The sequence below is a fragment of the Tachyglossus aculeatus genome, chromosome 3, assembly GCF_015852505.1.
Source record: "Tachyglossus aculeatus isolate mTacAcu1 chromosome 3, mTacAcu1.pri, whole genome shotgun sequence".
Taxonomy (NCBI): domain Eukaryota; kingdom Metazoa; phylum Chordata; class Mammalia; order Monotremata; family Tachyglossidae; genus Tachyglossus; species Tachyglossus aculeatus.
In genome coordinates this window covers 14549679-14559105 of record NC_052068.1, presented here as the reverse complement: position 1 = coordinate 14559105, position 9427 = coordinate 14549679, and positions in this window count along the sequence as shown.

Genomic DNA, 9427 nt, shown 5'->3' with positions numbered 1-9427 from the left:
ATGAATGAATCTCTTGAATACTTTCTATCTGACTGAAAACATCACAAGGTGTGTGCTATCCTGTCTCTCTTGGTTTCTGATCATCCACTGCTCGTTTAGCTGTTGGTTCTCTACAAGATAGAAACTGAAGGATAATCCTATCTGTGATTTACTTTTATCTCCCCCTAAGCTCCTTGAGGGCAGGGATGTATCAAATTTTTTTTATGGCATTTAAAGCTTACTTGCTGCCAGGCACTGTACTAAACCCTGGGATGGAAACCAGGATGATCAGGTCGGATATAGTCCATGTCCCACATGGAGCTCACAGCTTTAATCTTCATTTTTACAGATGAGGTAACTGAGGTATGGAGAAGTAGAAGTGACTTGACCAAGGTCCCAGAGAAGACAGGTGACAGAGCTGAGATTAGAACCTAGGCCTTCTGACTCCCAGGATCAGAGTAATAACAATAATAATTGTGGTATTTGTTAAGCTAAGCAGTGGGGTGGATACAAGCAAATCAGATTGGACACAGTCCCTGTCCCACATGGGGCTCACAGTCTTAATCCCCATTTTACAGATAAGGAAAGTGAGGCACAATCTCAAGGTCACACAGTGGACAAGTGGCGGGGCCAGAATTAGCACTAATGACCTTCTGATGCCCAGGCCCATGCTCTATCCACTAAGCCGTGCTGCTTCTCAACCTATTAACTCCGATGCACTCACCCAAGTACTTAGTAGAGTACTTTACCCAGAGTAAAAGCTCAACAAATTTTACTGAGTGATTGACCTGAGTTGACAGTCTGAATTGCCAAAACAGGTTATAAAGATTGCAGCTAAGGTAGTGATTTGTCTTTGGTGCTGGGGAGATGTGGGAAGAATATTGTCTGTTCATTTCCCCCTGCCTTTTTGTTTCATTGCTGTCCTCTTCTGACTTCCTTATATTTTGGCTCTTGAGGAGAGGGATTTGAGATACTGAAAGGTCCTATTAAGGGAGAAATGCATTTTCACAAAAGATTAAAAAGCAAATAAGGTAGTAATAATAATGATAATGATGGTATTTGCTTACTATGTTAAGCACTTTGTTTAAGTGCTCTCAGACTGAGCCCCCTCCTTCCTCTCCCCCTTCTCCCCTTCTTCCCCTCCCCACAGCAACTGTATATATATTTGTACGTATTTATTACTCAATTTATTTATTTATTTTATTTGTACATATTCTATTTATTTTTTGTTAATATGTTTTGTTTTGTTCTATGTGTCCCCCTTCTAGACTGTGAGCCTACTGTTGGGTAGGGACCGTCTCTATTTGTTGCCAACTTGTACTACCCAAGCGCTTAGTACAGTGCTCTGCACACAGTAAGCACTCAATAAATACAATTGAATGAATGAATATGTGCCAACTTGTACTCCCAAGAGCTTAGTACAGTCCTCTGCACACAATAAGCGCTCAATAAATACAACTGAATGAATGAGTGAATGAATGTGCCAGCACTGCTCTAAGCACGGGGGAGATACAAGGTAATTAGGTTGTCCCGCGTGGGGCTCACAGTCTTAATCCCCATTTTGCAGATGAGGTAACTGAGGCACAGAGAAGTTAAGTGACTTACCTAAAGTCACACAGCTGATTAGTGGCGGAGCTGGGATTAGAACCCATGACCTCCGCCTCTCAAACCCGGGCTCTTTCCACTGAACCACGCGGCTTCTCAGTAGTTTGGGTGGTTTCCAGGGGCTGTGTCACTGCAAAAGAATGGACAGAAGACGGGTGTCAACCAGATGTCCTGCATTAGGTATGATTTTTGAGGATATCCAGTTTTTCCTTCTCTTTTTTTTTTTCTTTTAATGATAAAAAGGATTTACAATGTGCCAAGCACTGTAAAAAGCACTAGGGTAGATACAGGCTAATCAGGTTGGACACAGTCCGTGACTAGGCCATCACCCGAAAGGCCTCTGGTTGGATACGTTACGGTCCCCGTTCTTGGCCAGGGTAACAGAGGGAAGCTTCCGGGGATTCGTGCTTAGGAGTGTACTGACTCTAATTATATTTTACTCTCTCCAGCACTTAATGAAGTACTCTGCTGATAGTAAACACTCAATAAATGCCACTACTTGATTGGGTGAGGAGGAGGAAGAGAAGCAGAGGCCTTCTCCTTTTCAGCGGCGGCACTGACTGCTGCTACTGTGAAACGTTTGGCCACTCTGACTATACTAATGCATCCTGTCATATTTTTTCTATTTATTTTATTTTGTTAATATGTTTTGTTTTGTCGTCTGTCTCCCCCTTCTATTCAGTCATTCATTCCATCGTATTTATTGAGCGCTTACTGTGTGCAGAGCACTGGACTAAGCGCTTGGGAAGTACAAGTTGGCAACATATAGAGATGGTCCTTACCCAACAGTGGGCACACAGTCTAGTCTAGACAGACAACAAAACAAAACATATTAACAAAATAAAATAAATAGAATAGATATGTACAAGTAAAATAAATAAATAGAGTAATAAATACATACAAACATATATACATATATACAGGTGCTGTGGGGAAGGGAAAGAGGTAAGGCGGGGAGGATGAAGAGGGGAAGGAGGGGGAGAGGAAGGAGGGGGCTCAGTCTGGGGCTTGAGGGGTCGCGTAACTAGACTTCTAGACTGTGAGCCTGCTGTTGGGTAGGGACCGTCTCTAGATGTTGCCGACTTGTACTTCCCAAGCGCTTAGTACAGTGCTCTGCACACAGTAAGCGCTCAATAAATACGATTGAATGAATGAATGAATGAATCCTGTCTCAGTATATGCTGGCAATTTCCAGAACAGCCATAATAATAATAATAATAATAATAATAATAATAATAATAATAATAATAATGGCATGTATTAAGTGCTTACTATGTGCAAAGCACTGTTCTAAGCACTGGAGAGGTTACAAGATGATCAGGTTGTCCCCCGGGGGGCTCACAGCCTTAATCCCCATTTTACAGATGAGGTAACTGAGGCACAGAGAAGTTAAGTGATTTGCCCAAAGTCACACAGCTGACATTTTGCAGAGCTGGGATTTGAACCCATGACCTTTGACTCCACAGCTCGTGCTCATTCCATTGAGCCATGCTGCTTCTCATAACTGAGAAGCAGCATGGTCTAGTGACTCCAACATAAGTCTTGGAGTAGAAGCACCTTGGCTCCACCACTTGTGTGCTGTGTGACTTTAGGCACATCACTTCACTTCTCTGGGCCTCTGTTACCTCACCTGCAAATGGAGATGATGAATGTGAGCTCCATATGGGAGAAAGACTGTATCCAAGCCGATTTTCTTGGCACATAGTAAGTGCTCAACAAATACCATCGTAATTATTTGCTTGTACTCACCCCAGCACTTACTACAGCAGCATGGCTCAATGGAAAGAGCAAGGACTTGGGAGTCAGAGGTCATGGGTTCAAATCCTGGCTCCACCGCTTGTCAGCTGTTTGGCTTTGGGCATGCCACTTAACTTCTCTGGGCCTCAGTTACCTCATCTGTAAAATGGGGATTAAGAATGTGAGCTCCACGTGAGACAACCAGATCACCTGGTATCCTCCCCAGAGCTTAGAACAGTGCTTTGCACATAGTAAGTGCTTAACAAATGCTGTCATTATTACTGTTACAGTGCCTAGCACCTAGTAAGTGCTGAACTAATACCACACTTATTCTCTGTACCTCATCTGTAAAATGGGCATTAAGACTGTGAGTCCAATGGGGCAGCGTGGTTCAGTGTAAAGAGCACAGGCTTGGGTGTCAGAGGACATGGGTTCTAATCCTGCCCCTGCCAGTTGTCTGCTGTGTGATATTAGGCAAACCACTTAACTTCTCTGTGCCTCAGTTACCTTATCTCTGAAATGGGGATTAAGACTGTGAGCCCCACGTGGGACAACCTGATTACTTTGTATCTATCCCAGTACTTAGAACAGTGCTTGGCACATAATAAGCGCTTAACAAATACTATTATTATTATTATTATTATTATTATTATTATTATTATTATTATTATTATTCTTAGGAACATGGACTGCGTCCAATCTGATTAGTTTATATCTGTCCAAGCACATAGTAGAGTGTCTGGAACGGAGTAAATTCTTAACAAATACAAAAAAAAACCCCAAACACACACACAAAAAACTGCGTGTCTAGAAGGGCCCAAATCTCCCATTCACTGATAGCCCAAAGGTAGCCAGAACAGCTATAAAGAGGGATGGGGCAGATATAATAATAATGTTATTTTGTTAAGCGCTTAATATTTGTAAAGCACTATTCTAAGCATTGGGGGGATACAAGGTGACCTGGTTGTCCCATGTGGGGCTCACAATCTTAATCCCCATTTTACAGATGAGGTAACTGAGACACAGAGAAGTTACGTGACTTGCCCAAAGTCACACAGCTGATTAGGGGCTGAGCCGGGATTAGAACCCATGACCTCTGAATCCCAAATCCATGCTCTTTCCACTGAGCCATGCTGCTTCTCTAGAAGCAGGTATCAGGGTCATTGATTAGTCGATGGTCACTGGTGTCTGGAAGGTTATGGCAGTGGTGCCAACTGAGTCGATGGGCAGTCTAGGCTTGATTACCAGAGCTGTGGGTGAGCCTGTCCCCATCCCTGCCCATCCCCCATGTCATGAGACCCGTGCCAGTCCCAGGATGGGAGAGTTGAAGGGTGATTTCCACCCTGCACTGACACCTCTTAAATGGTGTGCCTCTTAATAGCCTCAAAATAATACTAATAATGACAATGATAATAATGATATTTGTTAAGCGCTTCCTATGTGCCAGGCACTGTTCTAAGCTCTAGGGTAGTTACAAGATAACTGGGTTGGACACAGTCTCTGTTCCACAATAGGGCTCACAGTCTTAATCCCCATTTTACAGATGAGGGAACGGAGGCACAGAGAATAATAATAATAATAATGAAGGCATTTATTAAGCGCTTACTATGTACAAAGCGCTGTTCTAAGCGCTGGGAAGGTTACAAGGTGATCAGGTTGTCCCAGGGGGGACTCACAGTTTTAATCCCCATTTTACAGATGAGGGAACTGAGGCCCAGAGAAGTTAAGTGACTTCTCCAAGGTCACACAGCAGACAAGTGGCAGAGCCGGGATTAGAACCTAGGTCCTCCTGATTCCCAAGCCCGTGCTCTATCAAGCCAGTTGGACCAAGACCATTGGCTGGGGAAGCCAAGAAGGCTCATCTCCTTCTACCTGGATCAGGCTGCCAAAGCTGTCGCCTCTTGGGGAATGATGGAGGAGGAATTGCCCTTTCCCCTTGACTCTCTTTCTTCAGTTTCCTCTTCCTTTATCACTCTCCCTTTGTCCCCCTCTCCTTTTCTTCTTTTCTCTTTCTGTCCTCCCCTTTTTGGCCCTATCCCCGGCTTTCCATACCCTCATCCTGTCTGGGATAACCAGACCTAGTGTAAGCTTCCACAGGAGAGTGATGAAGCTACCAAAATTACTATTAGAATGTTAGAAGCCCTATGAAGAGGGTTAGGAAAAAGATGAAACGGGTGAAAGTGTCCCAAACCTGGTTTTGGTCAGTGTGTGGCCTCTTATTCTTCTCTTAAAGCCACCCTGAAATCATTGTCTTACTTCTCTGACCAGCTCCTTAGTCAAAATCAACCAGTGGCATATTGAGCGCTTACTGTGTGTACAGCACTTTACTAAACACTTGGGAGAGTACAATAAAACAGAGTTGGTGGAAAAAGATGAAACAGGTGAAAGTGTCCCAACCCTGGTTTTGGTCAGTTCGTGGCCCCTCACTCTTAAAGCCACCCTGAAATCATTTTCTTACTTCTCTGATCAGCTCATTAGTCAAAATCAACCAGTGGTATATTGAGCGCATACTGTGTGTACAGCACTGTACTAAACACTTGGGAGAGTACGATAAAACAGAGTTGGTGGATGAGTTCACTGCCGTGAGGAGCTTAGAGTGTTTAGAAGTGTGTGTGTGTGTGTGTGTGTGTGTGGAGAGAGAGAGAAAGCGAGAGACAGAGAAAGATCTGTCTTCCTGCTTTCCCTCCTAAACAGTTTATGCCGCTGCACAGATCATCTTCCTGAAGTGTTGCTCATCCCACATCTCTCCTCTCCTCAAAGTCCACATAACTCCTACTCCACTTCGCTGCCCGCCCCACTTCAAAATAAAACCTCCTCACAATTGGCTTCAAAATCCTCCTTCGACTTATCTTCTCCTTCCCATTAGCGAAGATAAGTAGAAGTAGGGAAGCAGCTTGGCTCAGTGGAAACAGCACAGGCTTTGGAGTCAGAGGTCATGGGTTCGCATCCCGGCTCTGCCACATGTCTGCTCTGTGACCTTGGGCAAGTCACTTCACTTCTCTGGGCCTCAGTGACCTCATCTGGAAAATGGGGATGAAGACTGTGAGCCCCCCGTGGGACACCCTGATCACCTTGTAACCTCCCCAGCGCTTAGAACGGTGCTTTGCACATAGTAAGCGCTTAATAAATGCCATTGTTATCATTCCCATTAGGGCCTCTTCACACACTCTTCCTCAATTCCCTCCCTTCATTTCTCCCAAGTCAACTTTCTGCTGTACCGCCTTTGGCGTCATGCCCATCCCCTCACTTAAGCTTTTTCTCTGGCTTGGAACTCATTCATTCATTCAGTCGTATTTATTGAGCACTTACTGTGTGCAGAACACTGTACTAAGCGCTTGGGAAGTACAAATCAGCAACATAAAGAGACAGTCCTTACCCAACAACAGGCTCACAGTCTAGAAGGGGGAGACAGACTACAATCTGACCACAGCATTCATCACATACAAATCTCTCCTAAAATTCCACACTTCCCCTAAATCCTATCATCCCTTTATTCACATCCAGTACTTATGAACTTGTTTATACCCATCCTTAGCACATAGGGATATGTATTTTTTCAATTATTCATTTTGGACACTTTAGTAGTAAAAATTTTTTTAAGCTTCTTGTCATCTGTTATTGTGTAAGCTCAGGATTCAGCACAGTGCTTGGCACATAGTCATCTCTTAAAAGGGAAGCAGCGTGGCTCAGGGGAAAGAGCCCAGGCTTTGGAGTCAGAAGCCATGGGTTCAAATCCCAGCTCCACCAATTGTCAGCTGTGTGACTTTGGGCAAGTCACTTAACTTCTCTGTGCCTCAATTACCTCATCTGGAAAATGGGGATTAAGACTGTGAGTCCCCCGTGGGGCAACCTGATCACCTTGTAACCTCCCCAACGCTTAGAACAGTGCTTTGCACATAGTAAGCGCTTAATAAATGCCATTATTTTAAGTGCTTAGCACATTGCTTCACACACAATGCAATTGAATGGTAATGTGTACTTTGTTCAGAGCACTTTACTAAGCATTTAGGAGAGAACATTAAAATTATAGACTTAGATTCTGCCCAAGTCACAGTTGGTACAGAGGCTTGAGGGAACATTAATAATAACAATAAAAAATGGTATTTGTTAAGCACTTACTATGTGCCAGGCACTGTACTAAGCACGGGGGTAGATACAAGCAAATTAGGTTGGACAGAGCTGTCCCACATGGGGCTCACAGTCAAAATCCCCATTTTACAGATAATTGAGGCCCAGAGAAGTGAAGTTGCTTGCCCAAGGTCACATAGCAGACAAGTGGCAGAGCCAAGGTCATGGAGTAAGTGGCAGAGGCCCCCCACAAGATACGATGTGAGTTTGGGTTTGAAAAGATTTCTCTGGGATACCATGATGTCCCATTGTATATTCATTCATTCAATCATACTTATTGAGCGCTTACCGTGTGCAGAGCACTGTACTAAGCGCTTGGGAAATGCAATGCATGCAATGTACCCTGGTGACATCATAAACAACAGGAAGGAGCAATAGATTTTTTTCTCGGCCCACGTTAGCCAGATTTTGGAAGCCAATAAAGCTTTATTGAATGCTTTCTGTACATGCAGAGCCCTGTACTATGTCCTTGGGAGAGTAAAAAATAACGGAGTTGGTAATAATAATGATGGTATTTAAGCACTTACTATGTGCAAAGCACTGTTCTAAGCACTGGGGAGGTTACAAGGTGATCAGGTTGTCCCACGGGGGGCTCACAGTCTTAATCCCCATTTTACAGACGAGCTAACTGAGTCCCAGAGAAGTTGAATGACTTGTCCAAAGTCACACAGCTGACAGTTGGTGGAGCCAGGATTTGAACCCATGACCTCTGACTCCAAAGCCCGCGCTCTTTCCACTGAGCTACGCTGCTCTCCCTGCCCACAAGAAGCTTCCAGTCTAGACCCAGCACTGTTCACACTACAGTCTCAACCAGAGCTTGGGCCTCATGGGGAAATCAAAGCTTTTCCCTATTTATAGACTGAATTTTCAAATGCCTCTAATGACTCTTGCCTGTCTCATGAATACAAGGTTAAGCAAGGTTGTCCACTTTGGAAGCTGTCAGAGTATAATTTATGAACAGCTGGAAGCCCTGTCAATGATTATGATCTCCTGGGAGCCTGGATTGCATTCTGTTATTTCACCTAGTTGGGATGAAAGTCAGTGATGGCCCTGCGTAGGAATACAAAGTTTGCTGCAGGGATTTCACAGGAGATGGAGGCTCACAATGGAGGGCATGTCGGAGGTCCTTTTACATTGTGAGCCCACTGTTGGGTAGGGACCGTCTCTATATGTTGCCAACTTGGACTTCCCAAGCGCATAGTACTTATTTATTTATTTATTTATTATTTATTGAGCACACAGTAAGCGCTCAATAAATACGATTGAATGAATGAATGAAGGTGGGGAAGCAGATTGGCCTAGTGGCTGGAACATGAGCCTGGGAATCAGAGGGATCTGGGTTCTAATCCTGACTCTCCCGCTTGTCCGTTTTATGACCTTGACAAGTTCGTTCATTCATTTCATTCAATCGTATTTATTGACCACTCACTGTGTGCACAGCACTGTACTAAGCCCTTGGGAAGTACAAGTTGGCAAGTCATTTAACTTTTCTGTGCCTCACTTACCTCACGTGTAAAATGGGAATTAGGGTGGGGAGCCTCATGTGGTGCAGGAACTGTGTCCAACTTGATTAGCTTGTATCTACCCCAGTGCTTAGTACAATGCCTGGCTCATAGTAAATACTTAACAAATACCATAAGAAAAAATTGAATGGTCACTCTCCTTTCCCTTCTCACCATCCCCAAACTTCCCTGGGTTACTGGAAAACAGGCTGCTTTCCCTGGGTAAGCCAACAAGATCTTTAGAGGTCATTCTGGCACACTTAAAGACAAATGACAACCCCTCACCCATCCCTCTGCTTTTCTGTGGGCTACACACCTTCAGCTCTATTCACCTCTTCTTAAAAGTCATCTTTTTCCAACCCCCAATCGCTTTGGTCACCTCTCTTTTCTAGTTCCCCCACCACCTTTGTAAACTTTCATGGCCCAAGCTGATCCCACTATTCTCAATTATCTCCTGACCTTTGCACATCATAATT